The sequence below is a fragment of the Stegodyphus dumicola genome, chromosome 11, assembly GCF_044657685.1.
Source record: "Stegodyphus dumicola isolate Sdum_Otavi_A_Nest chromosome 11, ASM4465768v1".
In the NCBI taxonomy this organism is placed as follows: domain Eukaryota; kingdom Metazoa; phylum Arthropoda; class Arachnida; order Araneae; family Eresidae; genus Stegodyphus; species Stegodyphus dumicola.
Genome location: NC_140778.1, coordinates 167043031 through 167055043, shown reverse-complemented (window position 1 = coordinate 167055043; position 12013 = coordinate 167043031). Strand labels below are relative to the sequence as shown.

General features: G+C 47.7%; 1 non-coding gene and 2 pseudogenes across 1 annotated transcript; all 3 read right to left on the bottom strand.

The window, feature by feature from the left end:
• Positions 1 to 1243: 1243 nt before the first annotated feature.
• Positions 1244 to 1417, bottom strand: LOC146994591 (U2 spliceosomal RNA; annotated as a pseudogene).
• A 5821-nt stretch (positions 1418 to 7238) lies between these two features.
• Positions 7239 to 7388, bottom strand: LOC118180145 (U2 spliceosomal RNA; annotated as a pseudogene).
• Positions 7389 to 9306: 1918 nt separating this feature from the next.
• LOC146994590 (U2 spliceosomal RNA) lies at positions 9307 to 9498 on the bottom strand. The gene has a single exon (XR_015044307.1). It is a non-coding gene; the product is annotated as a U2 spliceosomal RNA (small nuclear RNA).
• Positions 9499 to 12013: the final 2515 nt, after the last annotated feature.

Here is a 12013-nt window from a genome sequence, read left to right as displayed (position 1 = left end):
CCAAAAAATCTCATTCTTCACTGCAGGTGAATATAAAACAAATGTAATTACAAAGGCAATAAAAATAGCAAAACCAAAAATAAATAAATAAATATTCCTGGAGTTATCGAATGCCCATGCTTGGGAAGAAATTATTTTTTGTGATTAAACAAATATTGAGACAGTAAAATTTATCAGCCAAAACTGCATTACATAATGCCAGAGTTTGATTGACACAAACTCGACATGCACAGTCCAGCACATGGTTTCCAACTCAGAGATACTCTCTCTCTCTCTTCAGTTCAAACGTTGCACTTGAAAACACAGAGTGAAATATTAGGAACTTAAAACAATTAAACAAACAGAAAAATTACAAAAAACACTTTACAAATTAATTTGTAATATGTACAATAAAACAGTACTTCTTAATTTACAATTAATGATTACTTTGTATTCTACACTTCCACACTAGTGGCGGGCAAGCCATCTCAAAACTCAGAATAAACTGCTTCCTGCATAGTGCAGCCATCTATTGGCATTTTCCCGTTTGTTAATATTAATGTGCCAACAAAATAAATGAATGAATGAATAAAAACATAAATACAACAATGCTTAACAATAATTGTAGACCATTACAATTAGCTGGCGTTTAGAAATCATACAGAGACAAACAAAACAAACAAAACATTAGGAAACAGACAGAAAAATCTTTGTTGCTGCAGTGTGCCTACAAACATTTTACACCCTTTTGAGAGTTATTTACAATAAAAAGGCTCGTGTGTTGAAAGAAGCAATGTGTATACGCGCGCTGTAGTGGGAAAGATCTGGCAAATGTGAATAGGAATTCTCTCAAACTTACATGAAATGAGACAAAAATGTTACTGCAAATGAAATTTGAGTGATATTTCGAGGCCGATCTTCCTTCAATCAGTCAGACAGAATGAGTAAGTTGTTAACAGTACGGGAAAAAAAATGTGGATTTTATGGGATTTCTGTAAATACGAATAAAACTTCGTATTTACAGAAACCAGAACTTGACACTGAAAAGAACGAGGGTTAAACCCGAGGCTCCAGAATGTTCCCATTCCGAGGAAAAGAACGAGGGGCCCGAGCAATAGCAAGTTAAAAAAAAGGCAGGTCGCCGCACACTCGTACAAAGGTATGATGTTGTCAGACCTTCGGTTTTCTGAAATTTGAAGGGGCCATTTTAAAAGGACGTTTTCCTGAGGATGCAGTGGGTGAGTGAAGTTTCTGCTTTTTGGATATATTGTGGGCCGTATCCTGCAAGTAGTGCCATAGCAGGCCAACCCGTGGCGAGGGCGGAATAAATTCCTAACCACAAGCCTATCTGCAAAAATTAGTTTAATATCTTGACGTCATGTCGACGTCGTATCAGATATTAAGCTGATAAGAACAGATGTTTTTTATTGAACAATATTTTTGGCCACTTTACAGAAGAATGATATTTGCGTGGCAGAAATATCATTTTACAATTCTATTATACATTAATTTTCTATTTACAATTATTTACAGAGCGAAGCAGATATGTACAACAACTATTTTCAGAACCAAGCACTTATGTACAACATACTAGGTTTTTCTTTCTACTTACATATTTCGGGGGTTTGTACTTTGTGAACACTTAATCGGATAGTTCATTGAGTCCATGTTAAATTTACCAGTTCTCCTGTCTGACGTCCGTGAGATGCTCCACATTGATATCCCTTGATTTACTTATTGTTTCACTTACGATGAGCTTTCGCATAAGTGATGCGTACTTCCTGCTGCAGATCCTGCTGAGAACTTTATCGTTGTTTGGATCCCATGATCCTAGTGCTCCGATTACAATTGCTTCTACGCGCACATCGTTGTATGTAGATTTCAGTGCTTCGATTAGCGGACGGTACTTGTTCATCTTCTCTCGGCGAGCAGCATCAAATGAAGACCGACGGTTGTCAAAAGCAACTGTTATGTCTAGGATGAGGCATGCGTTGTCTCTTGTTAGGATGATGTCCGGGTGTAGCGGGAGTCCTCTGACTGGCCGGTTCTCGGAGAGGAGCTGCCACCTTCCACTGGCTGCCTTTTTAATCCTCTCTACCACTGCATTGTGCCTCGCTTGGTAGAGACGGCTGTATCTCATGCAGTGGCAGAGGACATGCGGGAGGGTCTCGAGCTCAAAGTTGCATCTTCTGCAGCCACGGGAGCCATTCACATTGCGACGAACACCGTTCAGGGGGACGAGGTTTAGCCTTGCACGATGTATAAATCGCCAGTCGGCGAATCGTGTAAATGCCCCGTTCCGGAAAAAATGAGAGTTTGCTTTGGCAGCCGGTGCGCATTCCATCGCCTTGCCCTGGTTGGGATAAGTGATGAGTTTCTCTGCGCGGGATTTCTTGATGGCATTCCGCAGGGTGCGGAATACAAGGCGTCGCTTGCCGGCTGTTATGGTGGTACCGTCATGAGAGATCTCCACAGTGTGGTCGTCAGAAATTGTCCACGTGACTTTTAGGCGACGGGCTGCGCTTCTGGCCGCGGACCAAACTGATGAAATTGGGTTGGAGGTGCTCCTGGGAAAGTCTTCGTCACATCCCGAAAGGAAAGCTGCAATCTCAGAGAAGGAAGGAACCCTTTTCAGTCGTCCACTTACAAGTCGCGTAAGGTCCTCCCAAGCGAGCTGTTGTATCCCAGGGTCCAATGAAGTGAGCAACTTGAAAGCGCTGTCAATCCTTGCTATATCTGAGCTTTCGGCAGCCAGCGGGATACCAAAGCATGCAGATTCCTTCGCGCCGTAAAGATATTCATTTGCCGCCTCGGGAGGTAGGTTGAGAGTCCTCTTTAGTAGCGGGCGCACATGTGAGTCAATCTTTGCCCAGTCGGTTTTCTTCAACCGGGCCGTCCTCATATCAAAATCCATTGATGGAAACACAAAGGATTTGAGCGCGTCAATGCGCTGCCAGGGAGCAAGTGGCGAATTCAGGATCATCTCGCATTTCTGTAGGTAAGTATTGAGTGCCTCGATGTCCGGTGGTTGGTTGAATCCAATTGTTTTCCCCGAAAATTCCTCACCTTCACCCTCACGAAGACACCTGATGGCAGTGCCGTCGATCGAGAACTGAGAGTGGCGGACACCCGTTGGGCGAGCTCCGGAGATATGTAGGGAGAAGCATTTTCTGCGGTTGATGTAGAGGCCAAGCTTTCCAACCAGGTTGTGCGTCAGATTGAGTTGAGTTTGCAGCTCCGCAGGGGAGGGCGCGAGTAGCAGTAGGTCGTCGGCATACGCCAGTATGCGGTGTAGAGGACTTTGCCCTTGGACTGCGACAAGTATCGGGTTGATGGTCAAGTTGAACAACAGCCCACTTAGGGGGCAACCCTGACGTACTCCGATGTCAATTGGAATTGGATCCGTGGGGCCTTCCTCTGTGAAGACGCGTGTGGACGCATCCGTGTACAGCTCCTGTATCAGCTCGGTGAAATGATTCCCAACTCCAGAGGCTCGAAGCGCAGCAAAAATTGCATCGTGGGGCACGGATCCGAAGGCATTGGATAGGTCCAATGACGCCAGGCAGATGTCAGATTGGCTGGTCCGTGCTAGCTGGATTCTCTGCTGAACAACGAAGTTATTTTCAAACACCCCGTCGAAGGGTAGAAATCCCTTCTGTGACGGGGAGAGGATGCAGTTGTCGATGAGCCAAGAAGTGAACCGTTGTGCCAGGCAACCACAGAACAGCTTGGCAATCGTAACACTCAGCGAGATAGGACGCCAGTTTTTGATGTTATGCGGGTCACCCCCTTTGGGTAACAGGATAGTACGAGAGTCTTTCCAAGCTGCAGGGACTTTCCTAGCTTTCAAGCAGATGTTGAAGATGGCTGCGAGTACTGTACAGTCCGGATCAACGGCCTTCCAATGGTTGTATGAGAGTCGATCGTGTCCGGGTGCCGAGTTTTCAGCTGAATAGAGTTCCTTGCGATCTCTGCAGGAGAAAATGGAGAGAGGTCAAGTTCTCTGGGGAGAGGGGATGGTGAGGTGTACACTGAGGTGTCAACTCGGTTGTTGCATAGGGCAGCAGCAAAGTGATCTTGTATATCCTGTCTTCCAATTGGGCATCTCTGTGAATCATCCCCGCAAATCAGTCGGACCGCTCTGCGTCGTTTACGACGGTAGAGTTTCTGGAGCAACTTTGGGTCATCACGTATCTTGGCGGAATTGTTGTTGTTTCCAGTTACATCCTCGCTAGCGGGAGGAAGACGAACTGCACTCGCGGCGGCCATCAAGATCTCGTCAAGTAACGTGGAAAAGGCATCCCACTCCTCAGTGGTCATCGGGTCGGAAAACTCTTCCAGTCGTTCTACGAAGTGTTCAAGGGGGGACGTGACTTGTATTTCTACACCACCCAGTGGAAATCTCTCGGCATCATCCGATACGGCTTCTGGAACCGGTGAGTCGGGTGTAACTGTAGGACCGGTAAGTGAAGGCGAATCCGGGAAGGACGGCTCCGGGGAGTGTTCTTCAAAGGAAGGGTTGGTTCCCAGATTGTCAGTCAAAGGCGCATCAACCTGTGGGGTAGTCCTCATGTCTGTTCCTGGAGGTGCGGCATCCTCTTGATAGGGCAAGGTATTAGGGTCTGTTGCACTTGTCGATTGGTAGGCAGTGGAAGGTCCATCAGTTCTAGCATCATCTTGGCGAGATGTACGGAATCGTGCAGTCCGTGCCTGTCGTCTTGCCGAGGTGGAGGGAAGGAGAGGCGTCACTAGAGGTGGCTGGAGTAAGCGCTGCCGTTCACGTCGGTGGCGTGCTTGGTGGTTAAGGAATCCACCCCGTGTTTGGCATGAGAAGTCGCACTGGGTACATCTCCAACGATGTTGAATGCCCGATTCGACGACTACGGGCCGGTCTCTAAAGCATTGATGGGTCGAGACCTTAACGGCGATGGGCAATAGGCAGTGTGCACACCAGTTCCGAGTGCTAGCAACATCTATGCCATGTGTGTACAAGAGGTGTCTGCAGAGCGAGTGGCGGAGTTGGGTCCAGCGTTTCGAATGGAATGTCCTATGGCAGTCCCTTTCGGTGCAGTGGAGTGTGTCTTGCATCGGGAAGAGTAGATGGACAATAGAGTCACGTCGGCAGGATGTCTCTGGGCAGGACTCATGATTCTCCACATGAGTGGGCATAGGCAAAGGCTCCCTCACTGACAGGTTCTGCAATGGCCTGCTAGGACGTGGGCCAGGTGCAATTTGCTCAGTAGAAGTCGTAGCAGCATGTGAGCGTATTACATTGCTGTCTGGTGCGGGCAATTCAGTAGAGAGCAGATCAGTCCTTTCTGAGGGAGTGAGGCATAGGATGAGGACGTCCGCATCAGTCGTGTCTCCAGCGCTGGAGGTAGTATCCAAGCGTGTCTGGCAGGGTACTTGAGGTGCGACATCGGATTCACCAGGTAGGTCTTTACTAGGCGAAGTGGTCACCGGGACAGTGGCAGTTAAAGCAGGTTGAGGAGCAGCGTCTGTTGAGCCAGAGGCAGTGCAGTCCGTGTGGCCGGGCCTGGTGCAGGAGCAGCGGGCGGTGAAGAAGCGGCGTCAGTCAGTGTCTCAGGAGTTGAGGAGGTAAAGTCATCGTCTCCAGGAGAGGTGGGAGGCGGAGCCTGTCTGTGACGGAGGTGACGATGGGACCGCAGCTGTTTCTTATTCAGGCAGGAGCGACCACAATCCGGGCAGGTGACGGCAGACGCCAGTTGAGGTGTGGAAGCATTAGTCTTTGGTCCAGGTATGACGGTGGGAGTAGAATTCCTGGCCGGGAGGGTGGAGTATGGTGTCGACGGGATTGACGTCTCCGAAGGTGGCAGCAAGTTCCTTGTGTTCTCCGCAGGAAACACCTTGGATTTAGCAGGTACGTTGGACGTCAGAGACTCCGTCCCCGCGGGGGAGGTGATCACTGCGCAGAGAGGACCGGTTGAAGCAGGATGAGCAGAACTCACTCTCATGGATGGCGAAGAAAGAGCTTCAGCGTAAGTGCGTGGGGGTGAGATCGTGAGTGTGTTCGATGAGCAGGCATGACCAGCCGCCGTCCGAGCCCGTGTATGATGACATACGGGCGAGATCAATGACCCAGGAATGCTCGCAGCTACCCTTCTGTCAGGAGGTGGGTGGAGCTGACTGTCTTTCTCCTGCACGTGCGTCCTTGTATGCCTTCTGAGGCCCTTTCTGCTCGTACACTCCAATCCGCAGACGTAGCATGCGAATGTAGACTGGGGTGTGGTGGGCGTGTCCTTGGCAGAGGAGGACGTGTGAGCAGACTCGGCGAGTGATGAACCCTCTGGTGTCCTTCGTTCACTAGGTTGACAAGTGACCACAGGTAGGAGCCGTGTGCAGCCAGAAGTCTTGGCTTGAATTCTATCCAACAGTTGGCGTAAGTGTCCACCTTTGGAAAGGGGCGGTCCAGAGGGTGTAACGAAAGCTGGCACGTGTCTGGGCAAGGAGGACGACCCGGTGGGCGTTGCTTCACTAGTGGCGATACTCCCGTAGTAGTAGGTGGGCACACTCCTGGCAGAAGAGCCGGCTCCGGGCAGGCAAGGCGTGGCACTAGGGACCACAGCGGCGACTCCAGGATGAGCAGCGGCACTAGAAGATGCAGGAACAGCTCTGGAACCTCCAGTGGCAATTTCGGGAGAGGCACTCGCTCCAAGGGCAGGAATAGCTCCGGCAGATCCAGCGACGACACAAGAGTTTCCATCGGAGGATCCATGGTCTGCAGCGGCGACTTGGGAAGTAGCCGGAACGGATTGGATCAATCCAGGGACAGATGCAACCGGGAAGGCTCCGGCCGTCACAGGGATGTCTTCAGAAGCTCCAGGGTAGGCAGGAATGGCCTCAGACAATCCGGGGGCCTCAGCTTCTGCATCAGGCGCACCAGGAGAGGCTCCAATAGATCCAGGGATGGCTTGGGAAGCATCAGCGGCTGATCCCGGAGCAAGAGGGACGACTCCATTGGATCCAGGGATAGCTCCAGCGGGAACGGCGGGCACTCCATGGTCAACAGCTGCTCCAGGGACTCCATGAACAGCACGGGAACAGGTTCCAATGGATCCAGCAACAGGACCTCCAGCCGGAACGGCAGGCACTCCACGGTCAACAGCTACAACAGGAACGTCTCCAGGGACTCCATGCACCGTATGGGAACCTGCTCCGGCATCCAGGACTCCAAAACTGGCTTCAGGAGGCGGTGAGCGTCTTCCAGGGCTCCGAACTCCAGGCGGTGGGCGGGGCCTCGGCGGTGGGCGAGGCCTAGAAACAGGAAACATCTTTAGCCACTAGTCTACCTGTAAAAACAGTAAGAAGTGACCAAAAAAGATGAAAAAGTATCGGCAACTCGACCGATTTACTACACTTTGATCTTAGCCAAAAGGCCGAGAAGCGATGCAGAATTCTGTGGCGTGATGAATTCACTTTCAATTTTTCATATTTCAAAAGTCCTGAGCATTCGTGCAGGGGGAGAAGGGGGTGCAGAAGACTCAGGTTAGCGAGTGCTGCTTGGGGGGTTTTTATGATATGTCGTTATTTCATCCTCCTCCTGTGTTACAAAAAAAAGAGGTGTACAAGGATGACCAATTTCTGTCTAGTCAAGTGGATCATTTTGCGGTCCTTTCTAATGTTCCCATTCTGGAGGCGTCAGTCCCCTCCTCCTTCGGCGGGGCTAGTTTTAAAAAGCCAAGGACGTCAAAAGTTCATTTCATTCAAGATTCAATTGCAAATTTTATTCTTACTACAGCAAATGAACCACAATGCTGAAATATCCTCACAGATATTTCTACAATATCGCAATAACTTACAGTAGTTATATTGGACGTTTTACGGAAACGTTGGCCGGAACAAAATTCAAAGTAGAAAAAGTTAATCCGATCTCAACGCGAAATCGCTACAGTCAATAACAGCAGTAAGTAAACAACTGAATTCCGGTGTTTTCCTCCAGCTTTTATAAGCTTATGCACCATGCAACATAATATTCTCGTATTTTCTCAATTTTTTTTCAGATGGGAAAAGAGGACAATGAAATATTCATGAAAGTGTTCATTTCTCTGGAGTAGCTTCCTCCTCCGAAAAATCTCATTCTTCACTGCAGGTGAATATAAAACAAATGTAATTACAAAGGCAATAAAAATAGCAAAACCAAAAATAAATAAATAAATATTCCTGGAGTTATCGAATGCCCATGCTTGGGAAGAAATTATTTTTTGTGATTAAACAAATATTGAGACAGTAAAATTTATCAGCCAAAACTGCATTACATAATACCAGAGTTTGATTGACACAAACTCGGCATGCACAGTCCAGCACATGGTTTCCAACTCAGAGATACTCTCTCTCTCTCTTCAGTTCAAACGTTGCATTTGAAAACACAGAGTGAAATATTAGGAACTTAAAACAATTAAACAAACAGAAAAATTACAAAAAACACTTTACAAATTAATTTGTAATATGTACAATAAAACAGTACTTTTTAATTTACAATTAATGATTACTTTGTAATCTACGCTTCCACACTAGTGGCGGGCAAGCCATCTCAAAACTCAGAATAAACTGCTTCCTGCATAGTGCAGCCATCTATTGGCATTTTCCCGTTTGTTAATATTAATGTGCCAACAAAATAAATGAATGAATGAATAAAAACATAAATACAACAATCCTTAACAATAATTGTAGACCATTACAATTAGCTGGCGTTTAGAAATCATACAGAGACAAACAAAACAAACAAAACATTAGGAAACAGACAGAAAAATCTTTGTTGCTGCAGTGTGCCTACAAACATTTTACACCCTTTTGAGAGTTATTTACAATAAAAAGGCTCGTGTGTTGAAAGAAGCAATGTGTATACGCGCGCTGTAGTGGGAAAGATCTGGCAAATGTGAATAGGAATTCTCTCAAACTTACATGAAATGAGACAAAAATGTTACCGCAAATGAAATTTGAGTGATATTTCGAGGCCGATCTTCCTTCAATCAGTCAGACAGAATGAGTAAGTTGTTAACAGTACGGGAAAAAAAATGTGGATTTTATGGGATTTCTGTAAATACGAATAAAACTTCGTATTTACAGAAACCAGAACTTGACACTGAAAAGAACGAGGGTTAAACCCGAGGCTCCAGAATGTTCCCATTCCGAGGAAAAGAACGAGGGGCCCGAGCAATAGCAAGTTAAAAAAAAGGCAGGTCGCCGCACACTTGTACAAAGGTATGATGTTGTCAGACCTTCGGTTTTCTGAAATTTGAAGGGGCCATTTTAAAAGGACGTTTTCCTGAGGATGCAGTGGGTGAGTGAAGTTTCTGCTTTTTGGATATATTGTGGGCCGTATCCTGCAAGTAGTGCCATAGCAGGCCAACCCGTGGCGAGGGCGGAATAAATTCCTAACCACAAGCCTATCTGCAAAAATTAGTTTAATATCTTGACGTCATGTCGACGTCGTATCAGATATTAAGCTGATAAGAACAGAAAAACTTTTTATTGAGTCTAGAGGATGTTTACAGCTATTTACATAAGTATATACAGAAGCAACCATCATTTTCACATAGTGATTTTACATATTCATTTCACGATATTTACATAAGAAGATATTTTCATATTCAATGCACCCGCAAAACATTACAACTGTACTTCGCATCACACTGCTACAAAATTGGATAACCGCAAAGCAAATGTTCTTTTTAAAGTTCAATTACACCTAAAAAGCGATTCCTTTTTAACTCATATGAAATAGTCCAAATGTCGGGGAGAAGTCCACTCTTGAATGCCCACCTATTCATTTCCTTCTGGAGTCTGCACTGGATTTGAACGTTGTTCAGAATCATTCGGGCGTTGAGCTTCCGCAGTAGGGGCGTGTCTTTGTTGGCGCACCTGAGGAACGTTTGTGAGGTGTTCTACGTAAATATCGCGTGAAAAGCTGATGGTATCGCTCACGATCAACTTGCGCATCAGGGAGGCGTACTTTCTGGAGCAGAGGCGGTTCACAACACGATCATTGCTCGGGTCCCAAGACCCTAATGCCCCAACGATGATGGCGTCGACACGGACATCAGAGTAGTTCCGGCGAAGAGTGTTAACAAGAGGGCGATATTTTTCAATCTTTTCCCTTCTTGCAGCGTCGAAGGCGGCACGTCGATTATCAAATGGAACCGTGACGTCCAGAACGAGGCACGAGTCGTCTCGAACAAGGATGAGATCCGGTCGGAGGGCGTGTCCATGTAGGATCTGGTTCTCTGTGAGTACTGCCCATCTCCCAGCTGCGGCCTTCTTGATCCTCTCTACCACTGCGTTGTGGCGGGCTTGAAAAGAGCGGCTGTACCTCATGCAGTGGCAGAGGACGTGAGGAAGAGTCTCCAAGTTGTTGTTGCACCGGCGGCAGCCTTTAGAGCCGTTGTTCGTGCGTCGCGTACCATTTAAAGGCACAAGGTTTAACCTTGCAAGATGTACGAAGCGCCAGTCGGCAAATATTGAGACAGTAAAATTGAATGAGCCAGTACTGAAGAAATGCGAACTGGCCTTAGCTGCTGCTGCACATTCCATCGCTTTTCCTTGATTTGGGTAGGAAAGCAATTTGGTGGTCCTTGCCTTTTTGAGAGTAGTTCTGAGGGTCTTGAAAATGAGGTGGCGTTTTCCTTGTGGGAGAGTAATACCCTCGTGGATGAGTGACACGGTGTTGTTGTCGGCGATTTCCCGTGGTGACATGCAGGCGACGTGATGCACTTCTAGCAGCAGTCAAAACTGAAGAGATGGGATTGGACGTGGTGCGGAGAAAGTCTTCGTCGGATCCAGACAGAAAGGCAGCTAACACATGGGGCGTGGCAGTGATGGACGTCCTTCTCGAGACGAGGCACTTCAGATCTTCCCAGGCGAGGAGTTGGATCGCAGGATCGCTAGAGGTAAGTAGCTTGAAGGCCCCGTCTATCCTAGCAATATCAGAGTTTTCGGCGGCTAGGGGAATGCCTAGGCAGGCAGCTTTGTTATCACCGTAAATGTAGTCGTTTGAGGCCTCAGGTGGAAGATTTAGAGTCTCTTTAATTAAGGGACGAATGTGAGCGTCGATCTTGGCCCAGTCTGTCTTTTTCAAGCGAGCTATTCGCATGTCAAAGTTCATGGCAGGAAAGGCGAAGGCCTTAAGGGCATCGAGACGCTGCCATGGCGCAAGCTTCGATCGTAGCAGCTGGTCACATTTTTGGAGATAGGTGTTTAGTGCGTTGTTATCCGGAGGAAGTTGGAATCCGACGGGTTTGCCCAAGAACTCACCTTCTTCTCCGTCACCAAGAGTCTTGATCCGTACACCATTGATGTGGAAGGTAGAGTCTCTTGTCCCAACTGGTTGGCGTCCAGACAAGTGAAGGGCGAAACACTTCCTTGAATTTAGGGAGAGGCCGAGTTTCTTGATGAGGGTGACCGCCAGGTCAAGCTGTATTTGCAATTCTTCCGGTGATGAAGCCAGGAGTAGAATGTCATCCGCATACGCTAGAACACGGTGGGTAGGACTCTGTGCTTGGATGACTTGTAGAATCGGGTTAATCGTCAGGTTGAAAAGTAGACCACTTAGTGGGCATCCCTGTCGTACTCCACATTCAAAGAAGATAGGATCTGTAAGGCCTTCTTGAGTGAAGATGCAAGTTGAGGAGTTAGTGTAAAGGTCCCGGATGAGGTCGATGAATGCAGTTCCAGCTCCCGCAGTATCGAGTGCAGCGAAGATGGCCTCATGAGGCAGGGATCAAAATGCATTACTGAGATCCAGAGAAGCCAGGCAGATGTCAGTTTTGGAAGTCCTTGCTAGCTGAATCCGTTGTTGGACAACGTAGTTATGCTCAAATACGCCGTCAAACGGGAGGAAGCCCTTCTGGCAAGTGGAGAGAATCTCGTTGGACATCAGCCAGTCGGTGAATCGCCGCGCAAGGCAACCACAAAACAATTTGGCGATGGTGGTGCTTAGGCAGATGGGTCTCCAGTTCTCAGGAGCACTAGGGTCGCCTTTTTTGTATAGTAGCAAGGTGCGTGTGGCTTTCCAGTT